This window comes from Saccopteryx leptura, chromosome 11 (genome assembly GCF_036850995.1).
Source record: "Saccopteryx leptura isolate mSacLep1 chromosome 11, mSacLep1_pri_phased_curated, whole genome shotgun sequence".
NCBI classification, from domain to species: Eukaryota; Metazoa; Chordata; class Mammalia; order Chiroptera; family Emballonuridae; genus Saccopteryx; species Saccopteryx leptura.
In genome coordinates this window covers 54,205,104-54,217,780 of record NC_089513.1, presented here as the reverse complement: position 1 = coordinate 54,217,780, position 12,677 = coordinate 54,205,104, and the positions used below count along the sequence as shown (strand labels likewise).

General features: G+C 40.4%; 1 protein-coding gene and 1 pseudogene across 5 annotated transcripts in view; one reads left to right on the top strand and one right to left on the bottom strand.

Moving 5' to 3' along the window:
• The window catches only part of LOC136383451 (interferon-inducible double-stranded RNA-dependent protein kinase activator A-like), a 55,807-nt pseudogene extending 45,978 nt beyond the window's left edge, over nucleotides 1-9,829 (top strand).
• The window catches only part of ARHGAP28 (Rho GTPase activating protein 28), a 240,942-nt gene that overhangs the window by 221,734 nt on the left and 6,531 nt on the right, over nucleotides 1-12,677 (bottom strand). The window lies entirely within an intron of this gene.

Sequence of the window (12,677 nt, the reverse complement as noted above, 5' to 3'; positions counted from 1 at the left end):
AACATTCTTGCCTTCATGGAATTACCAAAATGCCTATGGGGGTCAGGGTTTCATTAGTGTTGATATAAAGTGTTCTCCCTCTGTGTGCCCTGTACTCCTCTGCACACACTATGAAAACTGTCATTCACCATACCCAGCTGTGTCATGCAATCTCAGGCCAAGTTAATGGGTTAAGAGCTATATCTGGCTCTGCTAAATGTGAAGTCTGAAACCTGGGACTTCAGCAGAAGCATATGTTTGCGATTACTATTAAGCCAGCTATTTCCAATGTGTAAACTAATTTGTATCAGTTAATTTCTTCTTTTTGTGGGGGGGGGGGACATGAATTCTTTGAGAGTTTCAAAAGAATTACATTTTTGCTTGCGTCTGATTCTTTTAGAATTAATGCTTTACTTCAATAGGCTCTATGATACCTATAAAGAGTTGAAGACACCCTCCCAAAGTGAGGTAAAATATAGTTCCCGAGTTACAAACATCCAACTTACATACAACTTCGACTTATGAATGGAGTGTCATAAGGGCTATTGGTAATCAACTGCAGTTGGACATCAGTGAAAATGATATCCTAGAGTGACTCAAATCCAATAGCAAAGAACTAACCAATGAAGACCTTATGGACTAGAGCAACAGGTGATAGCATTTAGGGAAGAGAACAGGGACTTAGTCCAAAACAGAAAAAGTTTTCTACAAAAGAGTTACCTGATGCTTTTCATCTCACTGAAAAAGGAATGGCAAAATTAGAGGAACAAGATCCTGAAACAGAGAGGTTCATCAAAGTTTATCATATAGTTGCCGAAAGCCTGAGATGCTACAGGGCCATTTATGATGAGAAAAAGAAAAGCTCTGTACACGCCTCCCTGATGCCGACTTCAAGAAACTGACTCCAGCAGCAGAATCAGACCCTGACTCTCTAACACCAGTCCCAATCTCTCCAATAAGTCCATCATCTTCTGCATCATCCAAGATTACTTAAGGTTGTATTTGAAAATGTTTAAGTATTTATATGCACAGAAAGATAAAAATAAATATTATGTTAAGACAAACATCTGTTACCTAATCAGGTGGTGGAACAATGGATAGAGCATCAGACTGGGACGCAGAGGACCCAGGTCGACTCCCTGAGGTAGCTGGCTTGAGTGAGGGCTCACCAGTTTGAGTGAAGTGTCACTAGCTTGAGTGTGGGATCATAGACATGAACCCAAGGTTTCTGGCTTGAGCAAGGGGTCACTTGCTCTGCTGTAGCCTCCTGGCCATGGCACATATGAGAAAGCAATCAATGAACAACTAAGGTGTCACAATGAAGAATTGATGCCTCTCATCTCTCTCCCTTCCTGTCTGTCTGTCCCTATCTGTCCCTCTCTCTGTCTCTTTCTCTGTCCCGGTCTCTCACTAAACACACACACACACACACACACACACACACACACACACACACAACAAACATCTGTCTAAGTTGCATTTGATGGGTAAATGTACCTGTTCCACTTACATACAAACCAACTTAAGAACAAACCTATAGATTCTCATTTGTAACTGGGGACTGCCTGTACTTTTATATTCATTACTTTGGCTGAAACAACTGATATCGCTTTGACAACCAGTTCATTAAGCCAACTCTATCTCACAAATAAAACACTACAAATATTGTATAGGATGTAGTGCTACTTTCCTCACCAATTTGCAACATATTCGAGCTGAATTACTGGCCTCTCTTTGCCTCCACACCCCATCCATACACCAATATACCCACATCACACAATACATCATACGTTCAACGTATGATGTATTTTCTCTATGAAGCAAACCCTATGTTCTCTTCAGAAGCTACAAACTAAACAAGACATGATTCCAAATTATCTTGGATTCCTGTCTAAACTCTTAAGCACAAGGACCCCATCTCATTTAGCTTTGATCTTTCATAGTGGTTTCAAGATAAGACCCTCAATGAAATGTTTGCTAAAAAGAAATTTAAAAAAAGAAGAGATGGATGAATGAACAGAGAATCAAGAGGTCTCTATTTTCTCAGTTAAATTTTTTATTTATTTCTCTCACACACTTGTAATGTTAAAACAAATCATTTGGAGAAAGTGTCCAATGTACTGTTTATTTTCATTAATTAATCTGGTTGCTGAGTGTGTAACTTTCATTCTTTTTTAGCCAACCCTTGGTTCAGTTCACAGAATGCTACTACTTGAATTTCTATTTGTTTCTCTCTCTCGCTCTTATTCCTTTAAAATATGTGAACTAAGACAGACAGTTTTCCCAAATGTTAATCTGACAGTATATATGAGATACTGTGACTCATATCCATTACAGTCTGAGTAGGGAAAGAGTCTAGTAAAGACGTGAGAGTTCTGAATTGTCTGGGCTCTTCCACTGACTCCTTTTGACCTTCAAAAGTTCCTGCTCTATGATTCAGAATCCTCAGCTTTATGTATAGAGAATTAATTCTCTGTATTTTGCTATGATAAGCTTACTATACAAGCCTCATGAGTAAGCAGAAGAAGAAGCTATCTACATCAGGGGACTGAGTTCTATGGCCCAAGGACAACATCTGGCCCACTAAATGTGTTTGTAAGTAAACTCTTATTATTAGTATAACTCAGTTATAGTTATTGGTTAATCTATTGCTGCTTTCATGCAAACAATAGCAGGTTGCAACAGAAACCATACAGCCAGCAAAGCCCAAACAACAGGCCTTTTTTTAGAAAAACTTTCCAGTCCCTGGTTTAAAATGATATTCGTGAGGTATGTGACTTCATGCCTAAACAACTCTGTTCTCTTAATTAGATCTGGAATTTCACCATAAGAGGTTAAAAAATTGTACCTATGCTTTGGAAAGGCAAAAAACCTTAAGGGTTAAGCAGATAGTCTCTTAGTAAGAATCAAATGATCCCAACCAGGTGCACTAGACTCTAGTGACTAGAGGGAATGTGGCAGGGCTCCAGAAGTCAAAGCAAACTGAGCAGGTACCAGAAAGAGATCTGCTTGCATCCCAATTCTGCCAGGATCCCTACGAAAAGAGGAGTCTTTAGATTCTGACATTGTGATGGGGTTTAATCTAAGCCTGCTCCCTTGCCTACCCTCTTTTATGTGCAACAACCAGTACCTGTTGGAAAACTGGTGATGACAATGAGGTACAATAATAAAATAAAACCACCCAAGGGTCTGCATACATTTCTACCACTCTCGGGCTCTGATAAAATGATGTGTCTGGATCTCAGAATAAAGGAAGGTAGACACAAAATAAGATACACAGTGTTATTCTGTTTGCATGGATTCTAAGAATAAGCAACACTAATCTATGGTGACACAAGTCAGACACCAGGTGGGATTAAAGAGAGGCATCAAGGAAATTTCTGGGGTGATGAAAGTGTTCTATATCTTGTTTTGGAGGTCAGCTGCATGGGTGAAAATAATCTAACTGAACACGTAACCGGGCATTTTACTGTATGTTGAGTATACCTCAATTTTTAATTTAGTAACTATTCTCACTAAATAAATAATCTTTCTACTTGATTAAGAATATGCATTTGTGGATAAAGCGTCGACCTGGAACGCTGAGGTCGCCGGTTCAAAACCCTGGGCTTGCTTGGTCAAGGCACATATGGGAGTTGATGCTTCCTGCTCCTCCCTCCCTCTTCTCTCGCTCTCTCTCTCTCTCATTCTCTCTCCTCTCTAAAAATTAATAAAAGAAAACTTAAAAAAAAAAAAAGAATATGCATTTGGCCTGACCAGGCGGTGGCGCAGTGGATAGAGCGTTGGACTGGGATGGAGAGGACCAAGGTTCGAGACTCTGAGGTCTCCAGCTTGAACGCGGGCTCATCTGGTTTGAGCAAAGCTCACCAGCTTGGACCCAAGGTCGCTGGCTCGAGCAAGGGGTTACTTGGTCTGCTGAAGGCTCGCGGTCAAGGCACATATGAGAAAGCAATCAATGAACAACTAAGGTGTCGCAACGAAAAACTGATGATTGATGCTTCTCATCTCTCTCCCTTCCTGTCTGTCCCTGTCTATCCCTCTCTCTGACTCTCTCTCTCTGTCCCTGTAAAAAAAATAAAAATAAAATAAAAAAGAATATGCATTTGGCAATCTTGGGAGAGCTTTAGGATACTGCCATTATGTCATTTTCCCTCCATTATAGATGGAGAGGAGGTGACAAGTGAAAGGAGAAGAATGGGGGGGCTAAGTCTCCAGCCCAATTCCTTCACAGGCACCTTCTTGTACTATGTCATCAGATATCTCAGTTTGGGGACCTAGCTTTTCAGGGAAAACTCAAAAGGAGAAAATGAGAAAACAAATGAATTATTTTTTTTCCTTAAACAGTATCTGTGTTTGTTGAGAAATATTCAACAACATGCTCGCGTTTCTCCACTTTATTTAAATTATATTAAATATTTATTCTAATTTTGTACCAATATTAATAGAAGTATTAAATCTAGCATATATGGTATTGATAAAATGTATCTCTCAAAAATAAATTATTAAGGAATGCTCTCTCTAAACGGGAACAAAGCAAAATGCTGTGGAATTCTCAAACAGCACCCAACATTTCTATTAATTGGCCTACCAATTTTTAGTCATCTACAAAGTCAAAATCAGTTCTAATTATTGGACAGGCTGTATTTTTCAAAGAAGAGTGGAAAGACAAAGATCTTACTGACCTATGATTCTGACTTGGGTAGCTTGGTTAAAATAAACCAAACTCTACTTACCGTAATTGAAGGCACAAAACTAGACAACAATTTATGCTTTCTGTACAGAAAGCATAAAAGTACCCCAGAGATCAATTAAATAACCAAAGTTAAATGAGAATGGGAAGGGTGTTGTTATAAAATTTGTACAGGTCTGAAGCCATGTTTTGGTTAAATATCTAGGATTACCTAATTACCTTCATTTCCAACATAATAATAGAGAAAATAGAATTTAAGTGTTAGAAGAGGCCTTGGAGGTCAACTAATGGGACCCCTTCATCATCCATATGAGGAAACCGGGCATGTAAGTGATTTCGGTCTGACCCTACTCATTACCCAAGTGCACAGTAAGTAGTCTTCTTCTCGTTCCACATTCATTACCTGCCCTCAGACGCACCAGCAGCTGCAGCTGCATGCTGCTGCTGTCTCTTCTCCTCAGACTGGTTCTTCTGCCAGAAATTCTTTAAGACTTCACTTAGGTATCAGCTCTTCCCAGTGTTCTTAACCCCTCTCTCATTCTCACCTTCAGTGTCAGTTACACCTTCTTTGCTCTCCTAGAGCCCCTCAAGCATTTTTTCTCAATCATTCCTTCAATCATTCAAATACTGAGCGTCCACTCCTGGCCAGGGGCTAATGCGAGGGATACAGAAATGACATCATTGTTGCCCACAGCAGCCACACTTCAGAGGCAGCTGAAATTGCCTGTTAATGAGTCCATCTATTCTCATAGAAGGACTATTAACCATCTTTGTGCCCCAGAACCTGATATAGAACATGGTATACAGAATGCTCAATAGGTGTTTGTTCAAATTCACTTTTACTATAAGAACAAATTTTAAACTCTTCTTATTTTAATGAATGAAGAGACCTGTAAGCAAAATTTAATCTTCAACAATGAAGGGGATGTTTACCTATTAATTGTCCATGCTACTCTCAGTTTTACATGTTGAGACATGCTCGTTTATACTTGCTAACAGTTTTGATTTTTATTATTCTTTATTTCATAGCATATTGCCAAGAACTTATGTTATCCAATGAATAGGGACTAATTTAGTGGATTCTGGGAAAGCAGGCAGTATGTGAGGTCAGAACAGTATATTTTCTAACAGAATATCAATCCAAGATTCCTAATACTTCTAGTGCCAAAATAATAGCAAATTATAAACATATCATCATATATAATAGGATTATTGCCTTCGCTACTATTCAGTGAATTGTTAATTCACTCAATGAGCATATATGCACCTGGCATTGAATCAGGCTAGGAATACTGAGATGAGTAAGACATGGTCCTAGGCATCAACAAACTCCTGGTCTTTGGAGAAGTCAGCCACATAAGTACAGTTCTACTAATAAACAGTGAGATAAGCGCTATACTAGAAGAATGTGTGAGGTAGATGAAGCACACAGATGTAAGTGAACAACTTGGGTTAAAGTAGGAGGCCAGCTAGGAAGACATCGCAAAGGAAGTGATGCTCAGATTTCAAAGACTTCCCCGATAGCTTCTCAACCCAAGGAGGGCACATGTCCACATTTAGTTCTCCAGAGTGTTTACTCGGCCACCATTTGTTAAGACTACTGAGTGCCCTGCCCTTTCAGGGGGGAGGAGGGAAGTAGTTATGGATACAGCAGTGAAGAAGATAGAAAATGTTTCTGTCCTAACAGTGCTTACATCTACCATGGGGCTAGTGATAAAGTTTCATCCTATATGCATGAATGTTATTATCAAAGGATTTAAGCAGGAGACTAAATGTTTTTAAGTCTTGCATTTTTTTTAAATGTTAGGTTTTCTTCCTGACTTTACCAGATTTAAAACTTTTCTGGTAAGTTTTAAAATCTTCCCTCTTCAGTCTACCTTTTTCTCTCTCTTCATCTTCCCAAAAGCTAAAGTTCTATCATAGGTTCTACTTGCTGCCTCTATTTATTTACCTCACTTCACTCTTCAACCTGCAGCAAACTGGCTTCTACCTCTTATTAAAGACACCCCATCAAAAATCTTCATGACTACCCGCACTATAAATCCAGTGGGCAATTTTTAATCTTCAGTCTATCAGTCATTTGGCTACTCTTGATATGGTTGTCCATTCATTCTGAATCTAACGCCATGGCTTTCAGAATGCTGCCAGCTCTTGGTCTCCAACAGAGGTTCCCCATATTCTTCCCTTCCCTGACTGGCATTGCTCCTGCTCCCAGTGTCTCCTTGTTCCACTGCTGCCTCTCTCGGCACTCTGTGTCCTCCTAAGCGATCTCACCAGGTCCCCGTTGTACCTATTTCCCAAATGCTGAAGTTGCCTATGAATAAACAGCTTACACGATCCAGCCTTGACCTCCCTCTCAAGTTTCTAATTGTATAGCCAACCATCTATTGGGCATACATACTTAGTTCAAAATTCCACATGTTAGCCTGACCAGGCAGTGGCTCAGTGGATGGAGTGTCAGACTGGGACACAGAGGACTCAGGTTTGAATCCCTGAGGTCGCCGGCTTGAGTGCAGGCTCACCAGTTTGAGTGCGGGTCACTGGCTTGAGCATGGATCATGAACATGACCCCATGGGCCCGGGATTGAGCCCAAAGGTTGTTGGCTTAAAGCTCAAGGTCACTGGCTTGAGCACAAGGTTGCTGGCTTGAGCAAGGGGTCACTGGGTCTGCTGTATCCCCTCCCCCCCCCCCGGGTCAATGCACATACAAGAAAGCAATCAATGAACAACTAAGGTGCCACAATGAAGAATTGATGTTTCTCATCTCTCTCCCTTCCTGTCCGTCTGTCCCTATCTCTCTCTCTGTCACACACACAAAAAAATTCTACATGTTAAACTCACCTCCCCATCCACAATTTGATCACCAGAATTCTCAACTTCAATTAATAACATACCAAAAAAAAAGACCCATGTTAATTTTTTTCTAGTCCCCAGTATGCATTTAATCACCAAGTCAAACCAACTTCACTGCTTGCTTCTCCCACAGAATCTGTTCTTCCCTTTTGTTCATATTCCCGGGACCCTACTCGGGGCCCTTACCACCTTTTCTTGAAGAATGGCATTAGCCCTGTAAATTATTTCTCTACCCTGCTCCCATGGTCCTACTTAAAACCATCTTTTATACTCTAGAGAAATAGAGATTGAGGAGTCCTGGAACAGAATAAGTAAACAATTATAAAATTATAATTTTTATTTTATAGATTTCAACCCAATAGTGAGGAAACCGGATTAAAATAGTAATGATCTGAACAACCCAGTATGCACATGGTGGGTGTGGAGGGTAGGAGAAACAGAAGAGAGGATCAACATGGGTAAAATTTGGCTAACTGTACAGAGTTCCTTCTTAAAACACATAAAAATGTCCTCTTGAGTAGCAACTTCCATGAACTCTGTGCAGAATTGGGGCTCTAAGTTTTAACTCCCACAGTAAGACCTTTTTTATAGTCCGGATAAAGGAACTATCATGTTTGTTTAGGATTGGTATAATCAAAATCGGCTCCACTGGGGCTTCTCCTAAGCAATGACTCATGTTGTTTTAGCTGGTGTTGACTCATTGCCCCACAAAGGATGACACAGCTTTAAACAGGCAGAGCAGGGCCTGCATTTTCCAATTACATGCTTCCAGCAACTGCAAGAGGTCGGAGTTCTCTAGAGCGGATCTTTCTGCAACTAAGCACAATTCAGATTTTACAAAAACAGTTGCCAAGTCAACCTTGTAATCACGGAGTTTTATAAATGAGGAGGGAAAGAAGTCTAAGTTGTGGTATGTTAAAAATCACAGGGGCCAGGCATCCTCTGTTTTCCAAAACAGAATGTGCGGAAACTTAAGAGTCAGCTTTTTTCCCATGTAATTGCTTGCTCTATTGAGGTCAGCAAATGTTTTTCTTGAAGATGCCAACGAAAAGTTGCAGCCAGTGTGTTTTCGAGACTCTCTGAGTTAAATTTAATGAGATAACGCGCACAGAGGGTTGTAACAGTGTTTGAAAGGAAGCTAAGGAAATGCCACTCTCACAGTACCACCACCTTTTCTCCAGTTCCATGCTCTTAGTGTGTCCCATTAGAAAGCCAGTCTCCCCCTCATCCATGATTTCCTCGCTGTTGGCCTGACTGCTCCCGGAACACAGTGGACCACGCTGTACCTCAATCCCCTGGTAAAGGGAGCTGGTGACCAGGGTCAGCAGAAGGTATACATAGCCTGGCTCAACAGGCTGACTCTTCCTTCTGAGCTCTCAGCAAGACACTTTTCACTCTCTGCTTCCCAGCTGGGTCACAGAGATTGTTCCTTGCAGTCAGTCCTCACTCATGACTGATTTTTTCATGATGCCCAGCTCCTATGAATAACACACTCTGAACAACCTGGCTGGTTAAAAATATACTGCTCACAAAAATTAGGGGATATTTCAAAATGAATACAAAGCGGGGAAAAAAAGAAGCATTTGATTTTTTTTTTTTTATTAAAAAAGAACATCAGAAAAACAAACAAGTCAAAGAAAGTTGTTCGATTATGCAAATGAGATGCAAAACCAACTTTTATTTCCTTGATGAAATGCCTGTTCCCTGATCCCCTAATGCAGGGGTCCCCAAACTTTTTACAGAGGGGGCCAGTTCACTGTCCCTCAGACTGTTGGAGGGCCGGACTATAAAAAAACTATGAACAAATCCCTATGCACACTGCACATATCTTATTTTAAAGTAAAAAACAAAACGGGAACAAATACAGTATTTAAAATAAAGAACAAGTAAATTTAAATCAACAAACTGATCGGTATTTCAATGAGAACTATGCTCCTCTCACTGACCACCAATGAAAGAGGTGCCCCTTCTGGAAGTGCAGCGGGGGCCGGATAAATGGCCTCAGGGGGCCACATGTGGCCCGCGGGCCGGGCTGTAGTTTGGGGACCCCTGCCCTAATGTTTTTAGCAGTGTAGTTAGAGACTCTTCTAAAGGCATGGCAGTTAGCAGAGAAGATCGAGCACTCTGTTTCTATATAATCAAAATAACTGTCCAACCTCTGTAGTTCTGGTGTCCGTAGAACCAAAGTTTATCAAAATGGAAACCTTAAAAAGTAGCACAAGTGCCCGGAGTCCAGAGGCGATTATGATTCTGACTTCTCCAGAAGATTCAAGTCCAGACTACGATGGGCCCTGGATTTGTTTTTGAAAAAGAAATCCTTAAAAGCCCAATCCAAGGTCAGCATTATCTATGGCTCCAAGGTTATGATGGATGAGGACCATGCTCAAGCTTATGGGAGACGAGGGATGGCTCATGGGTCCAGATGGCCACAACTATCTTATCTTAACCTAAATATCTGAGCAAGATTAGAACAGAACTGAGCCTTACAAAGGTAAGGTCCCGAACCGGCTTAGTCCCTCAGCTGGTTTCACATCTAGATAAGGTGAAAACTTGACTGAGTACTGGGAGACAGAAGAAGGCCCCATTAACTGGTATGGAGTGTTTCCTCAACGTTGAGAATTCATATACATATTAAATCATATATAAATCATATTGCAAGAAACCAAGTAAAAATATTTTTTTCTTCTTTTCCAAGTAAGAGGAAGGGAGATAGTGAGACAGACTCCCACATGCACCCCAACCAAGAGCCACCGGGCAACCCCCAGCTGGGGCCAGTGCTCTGCACATCTTGGGCCACGTTTGCAACCCAGATGTTTTTGGCACCTGAGGCAGAGGCTCCACGGAGCCATCCTCAGAACCTGGGGCTAATGCACCTGAATCAATCAATCCATGGCTGAAGAGAGGAAGAAAGAGAAAAGGGGGAAGGTGCAGGGTAGAGAAGGGGGAGATGGTCACTTTTCCTGTGTACCCTGAGCAGGAATCGAACCCAAGATGTCCACACGTCAGGCTGGTGCTCTAACCACTCAGCATACTAGTCAGGGTGAAAATATCTTTTTAACCACAGAAATCTATCTCAGTAGCTAAAGAAAGCAATTAATTATACTAAAATTAAAAAATTCTAAGAGATAGGTACTAATAACATGAACCTAAGGATTAAAGGATTAAAAACTGCCCTCCACCCTTTTGCCCAGAAAAAAAGCCACGAGAAGATTTCCTATTATTATTGATTGTTTGGATCTCACTTTCTTGGTCAAGTTGAATGAGTTCTCTAGCACATTTTCTCTGTTGTAAAATACTCTTACCCTGGTAAAACTGCACAAAGGGCAAGAATAGTTTCCAAATTAAAAAAATAAAATCTTGTTATTGCACATCTCTCAAGTGATACAATTTTCCAAATAAATTATTTCTATTAATTCATATTTAACCTACTCCATGCTTATTCCATTAAAACAAAGTAGACGTGATTGCAAAAGCGACAACTAAATCCGAACTAAGTAGAACATCTACTATGGGGAAGTTGCTATGGCTGGTTGCTAAGGGGGAAACAATACTATCCCTGCTCTCAATAAACCTACAACCAAACTCAGGCAGAAAAATATTATATATTAAGTAATGTTCCAAGATCTAAATAACGAGGTTAAAAAGCACCAGAATTAGAAAGATTGGGTGGGAATGCTAGCTCTGTCATGTCCTCATTGTGTGATCTTGGGCTACCGCTCTGTGCCTCAGTTTCATTCTGTCACAGGACTGTTTTAAGGACTCAATGAAATAATATATGTCAAGATCAGTAAAAGTAGGCCTTTTTTTTTTCCTTAAAGCATTAACACCAAAGGACAGCACATGATTAACTTACCAAATGATCATTATTAAGGCAGGTAAGGCCTGACCTGTAGTGGCGCAGTGGATAAAGCATCCACCTGGAATGCTGAGGTTGCCCGATGGATACCCTGGGCTTGCCTGGTCAAGGCACATATGGGAGTTGATGCTTCCTGCTCCTCCCCCCCTTCTCTTTCTCTCTCTCTCCTTCCTCTCTCAAATGAATAAATAAAATCTTTTAAAAATGTTTTAAAAAAGCAGGTGAAAACACTTCTGGCTACTATTTTTAAGGAAATCTTCAGAAGTTTAGTCATTCTTTCTTTGGCTATGTTTATGCTTTCATTTTGCTTTTCATCTCCTGCCACTAAACCATGGATTTAGTCCCACCTGACCAGGCAGTGGTGCAGTGGATAGAGCATCGGACTGGGATGCAGAGGACCCAGGTTCAAAATCCTGAAGTCACCGGCTTGAGTGCAGGCTCACCAACCTGAGCACCGGGTCGTTGGCTTAAGCATTGGATCGTAGACATGACCCCATGGTCGCTGGCTTGAGCCCAAAGGTCGTTGGCCTGAAGCCCAAGCTGGCTTGAGCAAGGGGTCACTCTGTTCTGCTGTAGCCTCCCAGTAAAGGGACATATGAGAAAGCAATCAATGAACAACAAAGGAGCCGCAACAAAGAATGGATGCTTCTCATCTCTGTCCCTTCCTGCCTGTCTGTCCCTATCTGTCCCTCTCTCTGTCACTAAATAAATAAATAAATATGGGTTTAATCCCAAACACTGACATGTTAGCGTTGTTCACTGTGTGAATTTTTCAGTGCTTTAATGAAGGTAGCAAAAATGGGAAGGAAATCAATATCATATTATTAATTATAATGTCATTTTATTACATTTAACATTTTTTCTAAACACTTGTTAGATTTCTCTACTGATCTGTAAAAATAAAATTCTTTAAAGGATCCTTGTAGAAAGGTAAATACATTGGCCAGTGTTTTCTAAATAAATTTCCATAACTGAATACTCAATGAAAAATTTCAAAGAAATTATCTTCCTTATATATTACAGATGTACAAATAAAGATATAAAGATTTATCTCTTATACATCAAAAATAATCAGTACCTCCACTTAGAATTACATTTTTTGCTCCATAAGACTCACTTGACCATAAGACACACCTAGGATTTTAAGAAGGAAAATAAGAAAAAAAATATTCTGAACCAAAAGTTCTGTTAATATATTTAATAAAATACCATATTTTTCGCTCCATAAGATGCCCGGGCATTTTCCCTCCACTTTTGGGGGATAGTCAGTGCGTCTTATGGAGTGAAAAATACGGCACT